We start from the raw sequence: 19,765 nt of genomic DNA on the forward strand, positions 1-19,765 counted from the left end.
TTCTTTATAATTTAATATTATGCTATTAAAAATATGAAATCTGAAACCCATTTCTGAATTATCAAAACAAAACGAAATACATTTTAGTCAATCCAAACAGAGTACAATTTGACTAAGAAGCAAAACAAAAATTGCTTCCATTTTAGCATCACCAGGCTTTGACAACATAAATCACTGTCTCTAGCACTCTGGTGCATGAATGACATCTGGGAATTTAAAAATCCTTTGATGGTAAAATAAAAGAAGTTGCTCTTACTAAGTTACATCCAGCATTGAATCCAAATAAACATATGACAAACGTATTTTTCTCTCAGCTCTATCTTTTAAACAATCAGAGAGTGAACAAGCCAAAACAGGATTTTAACAGCAGGTTCTGCATGGCTAGATTCCACATGATTTTACACTTCCACATGATTTTAAGGGACTGTTTGACTCTTGTTCTTATATTCTTTTTTCCACTCTGGAACTTGTATAGTACACGTAAAACATTTACCCACTTTTGAAGCACTCTGTTTTCATCAAAGAATGAGAACTGATTGACATGAACATATGATCTATGAAACATAAACCCCATATTTATTCCTCTGCACTGCATCAAACATTGAAAATGACCTATTAACTTCACCTAGCAGTAGCTACCATAGCTCAACTGTATAAATGAATTTCCCACACTTCTGGTAAAGAATTTCAAAAATCTGGTCCAATTAAAAAGATTTTGGCTTAGTCACATGGGCCAGATCTACATATGATGAGAAGTCTAAGCAGTTTACTTGTTCTTACCCTCTGTTTCTAACAACGGCCAATTTAGAGACAAATAAATCTAAGAAAAAGCCTAGGCTAATGGCAACTTCTAGAAAGCTTTAATCTTTAACCTTTTCAAACATATGTCCCCTTTTGTTGATCAAAATTTTTTCATGATATTGCCCTAATGTCATATATGTATTGAGAAACATGGACAACCCCCTCCCCCACAAATAGCTCAATTTATTGAGGGCTACATTATATATAGTACAATGCACCCACGTAACTAGCACCACACTCAAGATATTGGAACCTTTTCCATCAACCCAAAAGTTCCTCCAAGCCACTCTGCCATCCTCACCCCCCACACCCTACCCAATACACATGCCAGCCACAAGCAATCACCTATCTACTTCCTGTCATGACAGATTAAATTGGTCTGTTTTGAACATCCTATAAATGGAATAACACAGCATGTATCCTTTTATGTATCACCTCTTTACACAGCAGGGTGTTTCTGAGATTCACCCAAGTTGTTGTTTGTACCAGTACCTTGCTCCTTTTTCATTGCTAAGCAGTATTCCATTGTATGCATACTTCATAATTTGTTTATCCATTAATGTGGTGGATACTTGTGTTTTTACGATTTCTGTTATTATAACTAAAGCTGCTATGAACGTTCATTTACAATCTTTGTGTGGATATATTTTCATTCTCTCGAGGAAAAAAACCTAGGAATGAAAATGCTAGAGGCCTATGGTAAGTGTATGCTGAACTCTGTAAGAATCTGCCAAACAGTTCTGTGTGAATGCACTAAAAAATACGTTCATTTTCCAGATATAAAACTTTAATATTGAACGTTTCAGACTTTACACATCAGTTTCCTTTCTGTGCCCCACAAGACACCATCATGTTCTTCTGTACCTCCATGGAGTTCAGTGTACAGAGCCATCTCACAATGGGCTAAGGAACAGCTGCTATACACAGCTGTATGATTTTTTAATACGAAATACAGAACTAATTAGAAAGAGGATTCCCTTAACAGAGCCCCATGTGGGTACAAAGGACTAGTAAGTCACATGACAAGGAGATAACGCTCTTCTATGAGAGTTTATATGACACACATTCTTCCATGTAAGGTGTTAGGTTTGAATTTTCTCAACAGTCTCCCTACATAAGACCCCAGAGATCCTGTTTTCCTGTTACAGCTTCATGAGGCCTGTCTCCCTGTCTCCATGAGATAACAGCTGGAGGTTTCCACTAAATTACCTTATTTCCCGAGGCTACATTCTAAGTAGGATAAGAGAAGAAAATTGAGCTATCACTCTGCATTCTCCTGACTGGGATCTCTCCCAGTGAACTGGCTGGACCAAGACATGCAGGAAAGTAAGACACCCATGGTTGAAATAAATATTCTGATTAAACTGTTCACCCCAACTTGGGAATAAAGAACCACCACTCATAAATAAATGCCCTAGTGATTCCTTTCCAGGTTGTTATTTTCTGATTATGAACATAGGCAAGTCTATTATGAATATAAAATATAATAGGCCACAGAATTTGCATAGTTAAATAATCCTTCTCTCAAAGCCATTCACCCAAAAGGGTACATCTCCCCACCTCTTAAATCTGGGCTGGTCTGAGACTTCCCTTGACAAACAGAGTGTGGAAGAAATGATGGTATGGCTTTGGTACTCATTCACACTCTCTCCTTTGCTCTTTCTCTCCCTCTTTGAAACCCAAACTGGCCTGCTAGAAGGCAAGAAACACATAGAGGAGAAATGAGCCATCCCAGCTAAGGCCACTCTCTACCAGCCAGCCCTCAGTATACCCAACAGTTGACCAGAGATACTTAAGTGAGCTCAGTTGAGATCAGTAGAACTTTCCAGCTAAGGGCAGTCCAAACTGACAATCCACTCAATTGTGAGCTAAATTAATGTTTGGTGGTTTAAGCCAGGACATTTCTGGGGTAGTCTGTTATGCAGCAAAAGCTAACTGATACATTAATCAGCTAGGGAAATAGTTTCTTTCCCATTAGCAGTGCATAGAGTCTCCTCCTACAACTTCTCCTTATTTCCCGTTGCCCTGACTTTTTTGTTTTGTTTTTTCTGTTTGTTGCTGGGTTTTTTTTGCGGTACACGGGCCTCACTGTTGTGGCCTCCACCATTGCAGGGCACAGGCTCCAGACACACAGGCTCAGCGGCCGTGGCTCACGGGCCCAGCCGCTCCGCAGCATGTGAGATCCTTCCGGACTGAGGCACGAACCCGTGTCCCCCGCATCGGCAGGTGGACTCTCAACCACTGAGCCACCAGGGAAGCCTGGCCCTGACTTTTGACCCACTTTTCTGGCTCTTATTTCCTACTTGTCTATGTTCTCCTTTACCCCTATGCTGCCTGGTATGGGCTAAACTGTGTCTCCTCCAAAATTCGTATGTTGAAGCCTTAACTCCCAGTACCTCACAATGTGACTGTATTTGGAGATAAGGCCTTTAAAGAGGTAATTAAATTAGAAATAGGCTCTTAGGATGGGCCCTCATCCAATCTGACTGGTGTCCTTATAAGAAGAGAAAATTTGGACACACAAACAGACACTAGGGATGTGTGTGCACAGAGAAAAGATTTACATGAGGATACAGCAAGAAAGTGACCATCTTCAAACCAAAGAGAAAAGCCTTAGGAGAAACCATACCCGATGACACCTTGATCTTGGACTCTCAGCCTCCAGAACTGTAAGAAAGTAAATTTCTGCTGTTAAAGCCACCCAGTCTGATATTTTGTTATGGCAGATTTAGCGGACTAACACACTGCCTATGGGAGAAAAGTGCACAATAAACTTCCCAGCTTTTTTCCCTGACAATCACTCTGATAATTCCTGTCTTAAGCAAGGCAGGAAACCCTCCAAAAAAAGTCTTAAGCAAGCCCACTCCTGGCACATATCCAAAGAAAATGAAAACACTAATTCAAAAAGATACATGCACCCCAATGTTCATAGCAGCATTATCTACACTAGCCAAGATATGGAAGCAACCTAAGTGTCCATTGACAGATGAATGGATAAAGAAGATGTGGTGTGTGTGTGTGTGTGTTTGTGTGTGTGTGTGTGTAGCTATACACAATCAACTACTACTCAGCCATAAAAAAGAAATTTTGCCCTTTGCAACAACATGGATGAACCCGGAGGGTATTACACTTGGTGAAATAAGTCAGAGAAAGAAAATTACTGTGTGTTATCACTTACATGTAGAATCTAAAAAATAAAACAAATGAATGAACATATCAAAACAGAAACAGACTCACAGATATAGAGAAAAAACTAGTTGTTACCATTGGGGAGAGGAGTAGAGGGAGGGGCAAGACAGGTAAAGGGGTACAAACTACTATGTACAAAATTTAAAAGCTACAAGGATATATTTCACAGAACAGGGAATACAGCCAATATTTTACAATAACTTTATTTTTTTAATTAAAAAAAATTTTTTTTTTGGCTGCGTTGGGTCTCTGTTGCTGCGCGCAGGCTTTTCTCTGGTTGCAGAGAGCGGTTGAGGTGCGTAGGCTTCTCATTGCAGTGGCTTCTCTTGTTGTGGAGCACGGGCTCTAGGCACGTGGGCTTCAGTAGTTGTGGCACACAGGCTCAGCAGTTGTGGCTCTCAGGCTCTAGAGGTCAGGCTCAGTAGTTGTGGTGCACAGGCTTAGTTGCTCTGCAGCATGTGGGATCTTCCCGGACCAAGGCTCGAACCTGTGTCCCCTGCATTGGCAGGTGGATTCTTAACCACTGCGCCACCAGGGAAGCCCTACAACAACTTTAAATGGAGCATAATCTATAAAGACTTGAATCACTGTGCTGTACACCTGAAACTAATATAATACCATAAATCAACTATACTTCAATTAAAAAAAATTAGGTAAACAGAACTTTTAAACAAAAAGTTTAAACATGAAGAATCCATATTTGTCGTAAAAGAAATTTTTTAGATAACAAATAAAGTAAAATATAAGCTTGCCACTTTGGGGGGAGAAATATAAAATAAAGAAGTAAAATTTCCACCTCCATGCCATCCTGAGAAGGGATCCCTGCTGACATCTGGTATGTCTTCTTGCAGTGTGAACTTTAGCTCCTGCACTTCCCCACCGAATGGTAACCTCCCTGAAAGGCAGTGAGCACAGGCATGGGACATGGGCCCTTTTGCAGGTGGCACAGCATCCTAAAGCCCTTCCTTTGTTTGCAGAATTTCTGGGTCTGTTTTAGCAGCTGAAAATGGCAGACAGTTACTCTCATAACTGATCTGAAAGCACACATCTAAGTAGAGGAGTTTATTGTTGTACCTGTTTAATGGGATTTTACTATTGCTAGCCCTTCTGCTCCCATAGGAAATGCAGGATCACAGTGGGTGCATCAGACAGCAGGTGACAGTCTACACTTACTCTAGAAATCCTAGCCAAGGGCTTCTCCATGGAGCAAACTGTCAGAACCACCCTTTGGTATATTTAATAAAAATAATGACTCTCAATAATTGAGCACTTATTATGTGTCAGGCACCCTGTAAGAGCATGGGGTAGGTGTTGGTGGTGGTTTGTTTGTCTGTATCAGATGAGAACTGTATCCTCACAGCAATGCTATAAGCTCCTGCCAAACCCTGAAGACCAAGCTATACTGACCACAGTCAATGATGAGTTCTGGTTGGTCCCTGAGTCAGGCCTGGTGACATTTGTTGCCCCTCAAGGATTGGCTTCTCAGTTCTCACAGACAAGGGCTCCCACCTGGTCCTCTACCCAGGGGGGACTATACTTCTAGATGTTCCTGTTCAGTGCATAAAGGTCCCAGGAGCCCTAGTATACGTGTCTCCCCAAATTGCTTCTCCTAACCTAGCTGGGAAGGTAAGAAAAGCCCTTGTTTCACCTACACAGAAAAAAAGCCTCTTTCAGGAGGCCCTGCCCAGGCCCAGAAGTTATCTCCTACACTCATAGGTGGCCCTGGGTCCTTTGCCTTAATCAATTTCCTGCTTGTTTAATCAGTCTCATCTAATTAGTTCTCCCTGTACAGTTATTTGGATGTTTTCATTCAGTGCTCAAGTGTTTAATACATATACATACATATACACAAACATATATGTAGCTGCTTCCTACTCTGTTCTAATGAGGGTCAGGTAGAAAACACGTGTCTCTTCCCATCCTCAAAGTGTCTCGGGGCTAAAGCAACTTTCTCTCACCTCCCAGGAACAATCTTGCAGCTTGTATTAGATGAGCACTCTAAAGCCATCTGGAAATGGTTAAAGAATAGTTGCTGAGGATTTACAGATAAGAGTTATTTACAAAAGGAAAAACCTACACAGTCCCCACTACTCTCAAAGGAATGGACCAGAGGTCAAACATATTGGAAAAAAATGTGACTTATCCCAGCAACCGATCCTGGCAAAATCACCTGTCTTCCTCCTCACTCTCTCTCCACCTTCTGACTTCTTCCTGATTTTGATGCCTATGTCACAGCTTTCCCTTATATAAGAGAAGGGTTTTTCTTTGTTGTTGTTGTTGTTTTGCGGTACGCGGGCCTCTCACTGTTGTGGCCTCTCCCGTTGTGGAGCACAGGCTCCAGATGCGCAGGCTCAGCGGCCATGGCTCACGGGCCCAGCCGCTCCACGGCATGTGGGATCTTACCGGACTGGGGCACGAACCTGCGTCCCCTGCATCGGAGGCGGACTCTCAACCACTGCGCCACCAGGGAAGCCCGAGAAGGGTTTTTTTTTTTTTTTTCATTGTCTACATAATTGAAGACAATGACTAACACAGCTGAACACATGAATAAACCAGAGAACAGTACTAGTCATCACAACAAATGGGGAAGGTCACATGTTTGCTCTTTCCCAAAAGGCTCCCTTGGAATTCTTTTGTTTTCATTTGTTACATGAATAAACTCAGTATATATTTATTTAATAAAAAAGAATCTATTAAATAATACATTATACACTGCAATATTCAGCTTCTTTTTAAAAAAATAACCAAGATATCCTTATATGATGCTTACAATATTCATTTTTCGTAGGTGTTCAAAGGTAAACTTCACCTTTGCAGTTCTGTAAGTCACAATCTAGGAGGGTTGACTGGTTTCTCAGCTCAGTGTCCACAAGGCTAAGATCGGGATGCTGGCAGGGCTGAATTCCTTTTCAGAGTCTCTAGGGGAAAATTCACTTCTAAGCTCACTCAGTTTGCTGGAAGAATTTGTTTCTCTGTGCTTGTAGGACTGAGGTCCTGATTCCCTTGCATGCTGTTGGCTGGGATTGTTCTAGGCTTCTAGAGGCCGTCCCTATCCCTTGGCTCATCTTTCTCCATTTTCAAAGCCAGCAATGACACGTGGAGTCGTTCTCATTCTTCTACTCTCTCTGACCTCTCCCTCCCTTGGAATTCTAACAAGTGGCTTTAACCCAACAGCCTGTGCAGTGGCTTTGATTTGAATACCACCAACACTGTTCTCATCACAGTTCCGAGGGAGTGACCTTAAGCAAAAGAAGTGTTTGGAATCCAGTGCACCTATAATAAACCACCATGCAACTATATGGTTGCTGCTTTCTCTTGAGGTGCACTACCACAGTTCCAGAATCACTACAGGACAAAACGATAATAAAAGCAAAAGGAGGAGGAGCCCTGAATAGCCAAAATAATACTAGAAAAGAAGAACAAATTTGAAAGACTCATACTTGATGATTTTAAAACTTACTATAAAGACATGGGAATCCAAACAATGTGGTACTGGCAAAAGGATAGGCATATAGAACAACGGAGTAGAATTGAGAGTCAAGAAATAAACTTATACATCATGGCCAATTGATTGACAAGGATGCCAAGATCATTCAATGGGGAAAGAACAATTTCTTCAATAAATGGTGCTGGGACAACTGGATATCCACATGCAAAACAATGAAGCTGAATCCCTACCTCACACCAAATTCAAAAATTAACTCAAAATGAATTAATACGTAAATATAAGAGCTTAAAACCACAAAACTTTTAGAAGAACATATAGGGGTAAATCTTCCTAACTTTGGGTTTGGCAATGGATTCTTATATTTGACATGCAAGCAAAAGCAACAACAATAAAAAATAGGGAAATTCAACTTCATCAAAATTAAAAACTTATGTGCATTAAAAGAAATTATCATGAAAGTGAAAAGACAATCTATAAAATGAGAGGTCTCTGCAAGTCATATATCTGATAAAGATCAAGTATCTGGAATATATAAAAAAAAACTTTTCCAATATAATAACAAAAAGGCAATCAATCCACTTAAAAAATGGGCAAACAACTTGAACTGACATTTCTCCAAAGAAGGTATACAAACAGCCAACAACCACATGAAAAGATGCACATCATTAGTCAACAGGGAATGCAAATCAAAACCACATGTTGTACCATTTCATACTCATTAGATGGCTTTAATAAAAAGAAAAAGAAAGTAAGTGTTGGCAAAGATGTGGAGAAACTGGAACTCAAGTACATTGCTGGTGGGAATGAAAAATGGTGCAGCTACTGTGGAGAACAGTTTTGTAATTCATCAAAAAGTTAAACATAGGGACTTCCCTGGTGGCACAGTGGTTAAGAATCCACCTGCCAATGCAGGGGACGTGGGTTTGAGCCCTGGTCCAGGAAGATCCCACATGTCACGGAGCAACTAAACCCATGTGCCACAACTACTGAGCCTGCGTGCCACAACTACTGAAGCCTGCACACCTAGAGCCTGTGCTCCGCAACAAGAGAAGCCACTGCAGTGAGAAGCCCGCACACCGCAATGAAGAGTAGCCCCCACTCACCTCAACTAGAGAAAGCCCGCACGCAGCAACAAAGACCCAACACAGCCAAAAATAAAAAAATAAAATAAAATAAATTTATCAAAAAAAAAAGTTAAACATAGAATTAGTATATGACCCAGCAATTCCACTCCAAGGTATATCCCCAAAACAACTGAAAAGAAGGACTCAAATACATGTATACACATGTTCATAGCAGCACTATTCACAATAGCCAAAAGATGAAAACAGCCCAAATGTCTATTAATGGGTGAATGGATAAATGAATTGTGGTATATACATACAATGGGCATTATTATTCAGCTATAAAAAGGGATGAAACACTGATACATGCTATAACATGGAAGACTCTTAAAAACATTATGCCTAGTGAAAAAAAGCAAAGGTCAAGGGTTGTATGGTTCCATTTATACGAAATATCCAAAATAGGTAAATCCATAGAGATGGAAAGCAGATTGGCTGTTGCCACGGGTTGAGGAAGTGTAAAGTGGGGAGCAACTGCTTAATGGGTAGGGGCTTCTTTGGGGGTGATGAAAATTTTTAGAATTAGGTAGAGGTAGTGGTTGCACAAGTTTGTGAATGTGTTAAATGACACTGCATGGCTCACTTTAAAATGGTTAATTTTTGTTACATGAATTTCACTTCATTTTTTTAAAAAGGCAGAAGGAAGAAGAAAGACAAGGCAGGCAAAGCAACGCAGGTTTTTAGCTAAGACCAAAGCCTTGGGAACAGCAGAAATAAGCACCAGGAGGGGCGCGGGTGCTGGCAGATGTGCTCAGAGGGAAGAAGCAGAGATGGTGTGAACACAGGAAAAGGAGGTGGTTCAATCCGGCGATGGTGTCCTAACAGAAGAGTTGCATCTGTACGCAGTCTAGAATCCACAGAAATGGCCCTTTGTAAAGTCCCTGAAGGAAGGGCACCATGAGGACCACGAGGTAGAAGAAGTTCCTTAAAGGAAGGACAATGTGGTACCTGAAGCTCCTCAAGGTCAATCCTTTGCAGACTCTTCATTCCTTTACATTTGTACAAGAGAAAGAGCAAAGGGTTACCGAGGAGAAGAAAGAGGCAAGTTAACATCTCCAATGCCAGGGAGCTAAATTGGATTTGCTTATTTTTTTTTCTCCCTTTTACAGAAACAGACAAAACAAAGGGAACATTTCCATTGTAGGGGGAAAAGATCCACATTTCAGGTCTGAAAAAGATTCAGGGTGCCCAATTCAAAATAGGAGAGTATGTAACATGTGTGGGGACATGAAATTCTATCTTTGGAATAAGTTTTTGCTGTCACAACCACACAAAGCCTCTTGGGAAATGTCATACAAAGAAGAAAGTAGTTTGGAGCCTCACAAACATCCCTGGGAAATAAAAATGGGAAGGAACATATTATCTACAGTAAGACAACGTATGCAACATCTCCTTGTAAAGACTTCCAAAATCCAATGAAATCGGTGACACTGTGCTCATTTTCCAGACGGGAAAACCAAGCCCCAGGCTTCAGAGCTCACATTCTTCCTCCTACACCATAATGCATTGAGCCAGGTGAGAAATTATAAAAGTCACCAGGAGCAACCTCCAGTTTTCCAGTAAACTTCTAATTGCTTGGAGAAGGTGGTGTGACTTTTATTTTTCTATTAGCTCAATAAGGGCTCTCAAACATCTCCAACGAGACAATGCACTGTATCTATCCAAATTCCATACCGCTGTATTATCACTCGAGGAGTATACAAAATACTACCATTGCATCAGTTTCTTGCTGCTTATTTTTTATAAGAGTAGTGCCTTCTCTCTGCCCCCTGCATGCCCACTGTAAAAGCACATGGCCTGCAGCCATACGGGAAGGGTCAGTAGATCATGTCAGCACTTTTGCCAGAAGAGCCACTGGAATCGTCCTCAAACTGCTCTCTTCCTGCGTTTGTGACACTTGATTCCCCCGACAGGCCACAAAATATGGCAAGTAACGAAGCAGCTGCTGACCTGCAAGGTGGTCACTGCCCAAGGTCACTGGCTGGTTCCTTTCCTGGGAGGCTTTATTTTAGTCCTCAGGCCTCAGCAAGCTGCCCTTTCCCACCTGAGGACAGTGAAGACACAATACCTGCTCCTCTGTTCATTTCAAAAAAGTAGGCAAGGACTTTCAAATGCAACAATTTCCACTGGCTTTCAACATTTTATTGATAAATCCAAAAAAAAGGATAAAATAAAAAGGATCAGGGAACTAAACTGGATTTATTTTTTTCTCCCTTTTATAGAAACAGACCAAACAACGCAAACCTTTCCACTGTACGGGGGAAAAAAATCTATGTTTCAGATCTGGAAAAGATTCAGGCTGCCCAATTCAAAATAGGGGTGTGTGGAACACATGTGGAGACAAGAAATTCTCTCTTTGGAATAAGAAGTTCCTGCTGACACGACCACACAAGGACTCTTGGGAAATGTCACACAAAAGCAATTTTAATGTCATGATGACTTCAAAAATAGCATACTCACAAGCTTCATGTGAAAAGCCTGGTCGAAGAAACTAAAAAATATAAGGGCAACAGCTAAAATTTTCTATACTGGACTGTTAGACCTTTTCCAGTTTCTTCAAATCTTTCAGAAAACAAGAAAGGACAAATAACTTTGCTAATATAAACTTCTGAAATTTTCTTTGGCCTGAAAAATAGGATAAGCCTTCAGCATCTACTGAAGTAGAAAACTGACATTATTTTCCCAAAGGTATCACACTATAATTATATGGTTTATGCTTTTCTGCTCTAGCATTTTATTTTAAAAATTAGGAAAAGTTGAAAGTTCTTTTTTTTTTACAGTGAACAACCATATTCCCACCACCTAGCTTCTTTGAATATCTAGCCTTTTATCCAGCTCTCCATCCATCAGTTCTTGTTTTTTTTTTTTATTTTTTAATGTATTTCACAGTAAATACATTGCAGAGTTCAATACACTTTACCTCTAAACTCTTAGACTGCTGGCATTTAAAATCTTTTCTAGTTAAAGGTTGTGACTTAGCAAGAGGAAAGAGGGAGGAGAAAGTAAGTGAAAACTCATTACACACCTAGTTCCCTCTTAGAAGGGACATCCCTACGCGGTAGAGGGGTGTCCTTCTGGCAAGGGGAGTAAAGGGTTAGAAACTTCTTCCTTCTCTTTGGTTTTGCTCTCATCTCTCAATTATTCCACAAATCAAGAAAGGGAGGAGAACATTTGAGGCTGGGCCATGCCCACCCCTTGGGGATGCCTCTAACAGTAAAGATTAAGTGAAGATCATAAAAAGTGAATGACAGGCCAGTACTGACCAGTCACTGTCTAAACAAAAGACTTCAGGTTATCTTAAGGGCTGCCCAGTCTAGCTTACCAGGTAAGGGAGGGAAAGGGAGCCACTGAGCAGAAATGTGCCCAGGAATGAATGGTGTGTTCACGCCAGAGCATGCCCAGAGTATGGCTACAGGGGGCAAGATCCGTACAGCAGTGGCATTGGAGAGGGCCCCTGTGGTAGAAGTTCTTCCAACATTCTCTTCATACAATGTGACTGTAACACTCTCCCACTGGGAGGTGGGCATTTATGTCTCCTTCCCTTGAAACTGGACAGGCTTGTGACTCACCAGTAACCAAATAATGTGATGGAAATGATGCAGCATGATTGTTAAGGCTATGTCATAAAGAAGATCTGCGTCTCACTTGTCAGGAGGAATAATCACACTGGAGCCCACGTAAGCAGTCAGTCCAGCTGCCCTAAAGCCGCCATGCTGTGAAGAAGCCCACAGTTTCCCATGAAGACAGACATCATGGAGAATCCTGAGACTATATGGAGAGAGAGAGCCCAGCCAGCTTCCAGCTGCTCCAGCCTCTTGTCCTTTCAGCTTCAGATGCCATTTGAATGCAACTACCTGAGGGACCCCAAGCCGGAACAGCACAACGAAGCCCTTCTGGAACCCCTGACCCACAGAAAATGTGAGAGGTGAAAAGGTGGCTGCTTTTGTTTCAAGCCACCACATTTTGGAGTGATTCCTTACACCACAAAAAATAACTAAAACAGACCCCAGCGTATAAACTGGGTCATGATGATACCTCACCTCATACACTGCACAATCCAGGTCTTCACACCTGGTATCAAACTAGCCACTACCTACCTTTCTTATTGTGTAGTTAGTACTTCAGCCTCATCAGTTTACATGCAAGTACCCAAACTCTTCCAGAACCTTCTCCTGCAACACACATTATATACATATATATATATATAACTTTTTTCCATTGCCTAAGATGCCCTCTTTTCCTTTTCAAATTTTTTCTACATTCTACCCTTCATTCAAGACGCAGTTTCTTCCAAAAAGTGACCCTATGATTCTGCACTCCTCAGGGTTATCAGTGATATCTTAGCTGCCAAACCCAATCATTTTAATCATAATTCATGCCTACAGGGCATTAAGTCCCAAATGGAAGCAGCAATGGCTCATCAAGGACAGATCAGCTCACTTTCTTTGGACAACAATGCTGCCTCACTTCTTTATTGAATGGGGTTACCAAGCTGGGAGATTCAAAAGTGCTGACAAAAGTCTTATCTAAAGGAAGTAAGCCTCTTCCTAGAGTTTTTCTATAACATCCTGAAGTTGCATGTCCAATACAGTGCCATTGGCCAAAGGTGGTTTTGAGCACCTGAAATAAGGCTAGTCTGAACTGAGATCTGTTGTAAATATAAAATATACACAGATGAAAATTCTTTAAAAAAAAGGTAAAAATATAATTAATAATGTTGAATGTTGAAATGATAAGAATTAAGATATGCTGGGCTAAAATATATATTATTAAAATTAATTTCAAGTGTGATCTTTGACTTCCCAGCCTCCAGTACAGCCTTTTAACACAACCTCTTTTATTTTTTCTTTTTAAATGAGGCTATAGGAAAATTTAAAATTATTCATGCTGCTCACATGCTTTTTCTATTGGACCAAACTTTTGTGCTATGCTGAGTTGAAGGTGCCCAAGGAAACACCATATATTTCCATAAAAGTTTTAGGAAAATACTTTTAAGGCAAAGGTGAAATGTTTGGATATAAAATTTAAAAGGATGGTTAAAAGAGGTGAGAATGAAAAATAACAGAGTTAATATTTATGCTTGGAAATGTTTCTAGCAAGAATAAATGCCAACCATACAGTCACACAGTATCCTTGCTTCTTTTTCAGGGCACTGAAATCATTATCCATGATGAAATTCATATAAGGAAAGCTTTGAAATTTCAGACTTTATTTATTTTTTAACTCTAATATATGTAGCAATTCTACTAACTGAAAATTACCTAGGTGTCTCACTCACTGAAAATTACCTAGGTGCAATCACTTTAGGACTTAGATATTTGAAGCAGTAACTTACGACCTATTCAAGGGAAGAAAATGAATTTATACAGCTTCCGAAAGTATGTAAACTTGCACCAGGAAAAGGCCTAAGGGATGAAAAATGTGCCTGCGTGAGTGAGGAAGTGAGTGAGAGAACATGTGTCTAGGTAGAGAAGACACTCCAGTGTCTTGTTCAGATATCACTGGGTATATTGTAACTGTCCTGCGTGCCTACCTCCCAGCTTTTGTGTGTTTTGCTTCTAAAGATGGCACTAGCAAATTTCTTAAGAGGAACAGCCTTCAACTTCTAGAGCTGCTTCACCTGCAGATGTAGAGTCAAGTGCTCCCCAGTTTACAGCCCCTCTCCCACCAGCCCATAGCCAATGGCTGAGGCAGGGATGGGAAAGCCCAGCTCCTTACCTTGAGCAGAAGGAACAGATTTCTCAGGAGCAATTACACTCCAGAGCTCCCCCAGGGGTCAGGCTGAGGCAGGGACATTGCCCGAACCACCCCTCTGCTTGGCCCCCTCCTTCTCCCTTACCTTCCCCAACTCCCTAGTTCTCTTGGGAGCACTGCCTTAATAAAACACTTGTGCAAAAATCCCACCTCAGATCTGCTTAGGGAAGCCCAAGCCAAGAATTTTGTGATGTATGAATGGACCCTAAGAAAATGTGAAACCGGATTCTTATTGTTTTTTTTGTGTGTGTGGCTTTATATTTTCATTTTTTTAACATCTTTATTGGAGTATAATTGCTTTCCAATGGTGTGTTAGTTTCTGCTTTATAACAAAGTGAATCAGTTATACATATACATATATCCCCATACCTCTTCCCTCTTGCGTCTCCCTCCCTCCCTCCCACCCTCCCTTTCCCACCCCTCTAGGTGGTCACAAAGCACCTAGCTGATCTCCCTGTGCTATGCGGCTTATTGTTGTTTTTGTACCTCAGATAAGAGTTTCTATAACACTTAAGTATTTAAAATAACTGCACAGTTTAATAAGCAAGAAGTATCTTTGTTCCTCAAGAGCATTGCAGCAGCCCTAGAACAGAGGTCTTAGCCCTAGAAAAAAGATGCTAATAACTGGCACAGCATATATATCTCCAGGTGTGAAAGAAGTTAAGGGTAGCGTGTAAGGCTCCAAAGTAGAAGTAAAAATAGAGAGAAGTCAGCTTAAAGTTTGGTGAGCTTCATAACTGACACTGATGTTATCAATTCTATACATAATCAATATTTAATAAAAACAATTTCAAGTCATTCAGAAAACAAGAAAGCACCCCAACATTAGGTAAATTTCCCCCAAAAAAGAGTCTACCTTCCAAACTGAAATAAAACAGGGCAGTAGGTATCAAGGGTTGTTTTCTTCCTTTTCATGAAACTTGAAGACAGCCTTTGGTTTAACTAGGCTAATAAATTCCTCTTTACGAAGAGTCATTCAGAAGCTAGAAATTTAAGAGTGAAGATAATTCATCTCATTTTGTTTTCTATAAATATTTCTTATTTTAACACTGATAGAAAGCTAAGTTGAATGTAACATAAATAAGAGAAATCTAAAATACACCTTTTGCCATTAAGGGATTAAAATATATTCTGAATGCCTACTGTGGATGTAATAGTCCTAAAAAAAAAAAACACTTAGAACTAATGTACAGCCCACTGTTGGAATCATGGCAAAATAAAGCAGGCTTTCAAGATGAAACCAGAAAGGTCCAGATGCCAGGGTCTAGATAGTCCCCATTTTAAATATGGGAAGACATTATAAAGGAACCCGATTTCACTTCTATTTAAAAAAAAACCTCATCATAAAAGGTATCCAACAATTGAATGTTGCTAGAGTGGGATGTTTTTAGTTTTAGGAGAGGATAGCACAAAATACACAAGAATTCTCTCTTTGGGAAAAGGGCAAGCCTAACATAAAGATAACAATCAACCAACCTGGTGACATGTGGGACACCAGGTCCCATCAAGTCCTAACAGGTGTGGGGATGGAAGAGTAGCCCACATACTATGTTAGCTGTCCCAGGACCCAATGCCATCTAAAGTCTTTGTAAAATCAAATGCATGGCATTTATACCACTTAATATAGAGGAAATCATTCTTGGAACTTACAATATAGAACAAATAACTTCTAAGCTCTGTTTTTTTTTTTTTCTTTTGGACTCTTAAATCAAGTGTTTATTTTCACTAAGTACCTAATTCTTTATAGGGACAATTTATAATCTAGCTGATAAACAATGACTTATTTTTTAAGGATAATACAACTATTGTACAGAGAAAGTGGATAGTCCAGAAAAACAGTTTTTTAAAAAAGAGTAAAAATCAGACATTGTGTCTACACTGATTTAAAGTCCCTACTGAATTATTCAGCAACCCCTACTCCGATTTGCCTGCTAAGACATGGTTTATGAGTCATCCGTGGGGAACAGTAAAATATACTGCACTTGACTAAAAATAAGTAGGAAAATTTAATAATAAATCTACTTTCTTGATAGTCTTGGGTCATCATTAAATACTGATCACTTGGAGAAGTGTTGGGCTGTGTGATTCTTCCCTCCCCTCACAGAAAGGTCAGAAGAAAATCAGCCACGGGCCCTGCCAGAAGATGATGGGATATCTGACATGACATGAAACACGGAGAAGAAAATAATATTGATTTTAAATGCCTGGAACCTGGAGTTCACTTATCGAGATGAACAGCAAAGTTGCTGGTTATCTTCTCCTTGTGATCACTATAAAATGACTTCTTGTCCTTTGAAGTAAGAAATGACACATACTCCAAATGTTTTACTTATAACACCAAGTAGAAAATAGCAATTTGACAAAGGGGTCAGAAAAGAACATTTGCTAGGATTCTGGCTCTTGAATAAAGCATAGGCAAGTTATTGTTTATAAATAAAAAGAACTGTGCATATATATTTTAGATTTCCATTTTAGTTTTTCTTTAAAGATTTGTAAAATGGAACTTTAGAGGAACATTGGAAGGATTTAATTACATCATCCTTATAGGTAGCTGCCATAAAATGGAGGGTGTACTACAACTGACAATGATTTTTCCCGTCTGTGAGGATCTTCTTAAACAAAATGTGCATAAGATTAAAAACAAGTCGCATACATTTCTCCTCAGAAAGAATTACAGAGAACAGCAGCTTAAGATCTGATGCTTACTAAATGCAGGCAATACTCCCACAGACGGCAAACAGAAAATCCAGCAGAAAATGAAGTACCCAAGGTTGGTGGAATGAATCAACTTGAATCTAGAAAATGCCAGGAGTTGAACACTCCACCACATCAAGGAAAACATCTGTGAATCAGTTTTGAGAGGCATTTCAGATGGGACATCAGTGTGAATGAAGGGATTCATTTTACAGACCGAAAGTTCTAGAACCCCACATCTAGCAACCTACCCATTGTGTGCAGCGTACTTACCAGATGGCTGGGGACTGACTGAAGGTGACGTCCACTTCGTCAAATCACAGCGCTGTCCTCTGTGGAGGAAGGACACAGATCAGAGAAAAATCAATGTGAAGGAAATTTAGAATTCTCATAGAAAAAAACAGCCCTTTGCACTTCAAAATCAAAACCTATAATATTCTTTAAAACACATGAGAAAGAGACATTAATAAATTAGTTTCTAAATGGATGACAAAAACAGACAATCATCAAATCAGAAATCTTAGTGCTACACCCAGCCTACAGGGTTTATACACTCTCTCTACTAAGCTGCTGATCTACAATTCAACCTCTTAACCTATCAAAATAATTCAGCAGCAGTTGAGCAACAATGATATTCAAAATGTTCTAGAAGTAGATATAATGATCTTTCCCTGATTGATAGTGAAACTGATAGTAATTTTAAGAAATCTTTTGAAGAAGAGCAGTACTGAATAGGAAAGATTTACAACGAAATTGTATCTATGTACAAAGAGTCATTATTTTTGATGTGTGTTTTTGTACTGCCTTCATTAACAAGTTGTTATGTAGTTTTGGACTTGACATTGAATTTAGAATTCAAGATCTTTCCAAGATTTTGTGTTGGGTGGGGGAGTGGCATAGTTCCAGGTGGCGTCAGAAGTACATAGAAGTAAGAGGAAGCCCATCTGCATTTGGAAAGAAGTTAGAGGCAGAAAAATTGGCAATTGAAATACGGGAAAATGATGTCTGTAAAATCTGAACTGGGATTTTCCCAAGGTCATCATTTATTTATGGAGATGCCCACAGTAAAGTCCCAGGTAGAAAGGTACATCCACAAATGAAAAATATGTCATTACAAAAAAAAAAAAAAGCAAACTTGGGTCTATATAGACAGACATGGAAAAAAAATTCTCAGGACATAGTATTACTTTTTAACACCTCAATTAATGTAGTAATACGTGTACTATGACCCCAGTGTGTTAAAACAAACCTCACTAATCTAGGTATAAAAACACAGACATGAATATTGTTATATTCAGAGAACATATTTGAAGGGATAACAAGAAACTCAACTGGGCTGCCTCTGGAGAACTGGTACTGTAGGGAGGTAAAAAGGGCCTTTGCATTTTAACTAACATTGAACAATTATGCAATATTTTATCACAAAACATATTACTTTTACAATTAAAATTGAAAAAAAACAAGAATCCAATTCATCTAAACTTCCTATGGAAATAAACATTCCATTTTAAGTACATAGAAATAGAGAATATACAGCATCATCTACACATACTTCACTGATTTATTTATTTATTTTATTTTATTATTTTTTTTTTTTGGCCGTGCTGTGAGACTTGTGGGATCTTAGTTCCCCAACCAGAAATCAAATCCAGGCTCTTCGCGGTGAAAGCATGGAGTCCTAACCACAGGACTGCCAGGGAATTCCCATTACTTCACTGTTTAGTAAATATTTACTAAGACCCAGCTTTAAGCATGGATTGCATCATCATATTTAATCGACATAAAAACTCTAAAATATTTGTACTGTGATTATTCCCATTTTATAGAAGAGAAAACTGAGAAGTTGGGTGTCTATTCAAGAATTGCACAAAGCTGGCATTCAAAACCAGGCACCCTGACCAATGTTTAGCTTCCATGGTACTACCCCCTCCATGGCATTTACCATAGTTTCGATATTACATTTATACTTGTAAGTGATGTATTAATATGAGACTATAAATTGCATGCAGACAGGGATCATGTGTGTATTAGAACCATGATGTATATCCCCAGCACCGAGATAGTGCCTCCCCACGGCTTCATTGAAAAGGTGAATTATTAAGTGCCCCACCTAGAGCTGGGAAGTTAAAAATGTTTTATATCCTTTGGGACAGTAAAACAAGATGAGTTCCAAAAAAGGTCAATAATTAATTAACCCTGCTATACCATGCTCCTCGCTTTGAGAAACCACTTGCTACCCATGTCCTTCTATAACCAGAGATTTAAATACTGGACACATTTTCGCTTTCCTTCTATAATTCCCTAAGTGACTATCCAGCATAAAACTGATGCATTGTTCCATAAACCTTTCTGCTTCATGGCTAGGATATTGCAACATTTGGGAAAGCCAATGTTGAAATACTTAACTACATGGGACTTCCCTGGTGGTACAGTGGATAAGAATCCGCCTGTCAACACAGGGGACACAGGTTCGATCCCTGGTCTGGGAAGATCTCACACGCTGCGGAACAACTAAGCCCGTGTGCCACAACTACTGAGCCTGCTCTCTAGAGCCCACGAATCACAACTACTGAGCGTGTGTCCTGCAACTACTGAAGCCCTTGTGCGGAGAGCCTGTGCTCTGCAACAAGAGGAGCCACCGCAGTGAGAAGTCCGTGCGCTGCAATGAAGAGTAGCTCCCGCTCGCCACAGCTAGAGACAGCCCACATGCAGCAACAAAGACCCAACACAGCCAAAAATATAAAAATAAAATTAA

At 39.8% G+C, this 19,765-nt stretch overlaps 1 protein-coding gene across 1 annotated transcript in view; it reads right to left on the reverse strand.

Annotated features, from left to right (window-relative positions):
* PLCB4 (phospholipase C beta 4) overlaps positions 1-17,346 on the reverse strand; it is a 266,535-nt gene extending 249,189 nt beyond the window's left edge. The window contains exon 1 of the mRNA XM_024764269.1: positions 17,284-17,346. The gene's annotated coding sequence lies outside the window, so the exon portion shown is untranslated. The remainder of the gene's footprint in view (positions 1-17,283) is intronic.
* Between the last annotated feature and the right edge of the window lie 2,419 nt (positions 17,347-19,765).

The sequence above is a fragment of the Neophocaena asiaeorientalis genome, unplaced genomic scaffold (genome assembly GCF_003031525.2).
Source record: "Neophocaena asiaeorientalis asiaeorientalis breed wild unplaced genomic scaffold, Neophocaena_asiaeorientalis_V1.1 scaffold400, whole genome shotgun sequence".
Taxonomy (NCBI): Eukaryota; Metazoa; Chordata; class Mammalia; order Artiodactyla; family Phocoenidae; genus Neophocaena; species Neophocaena asiaeorientalis.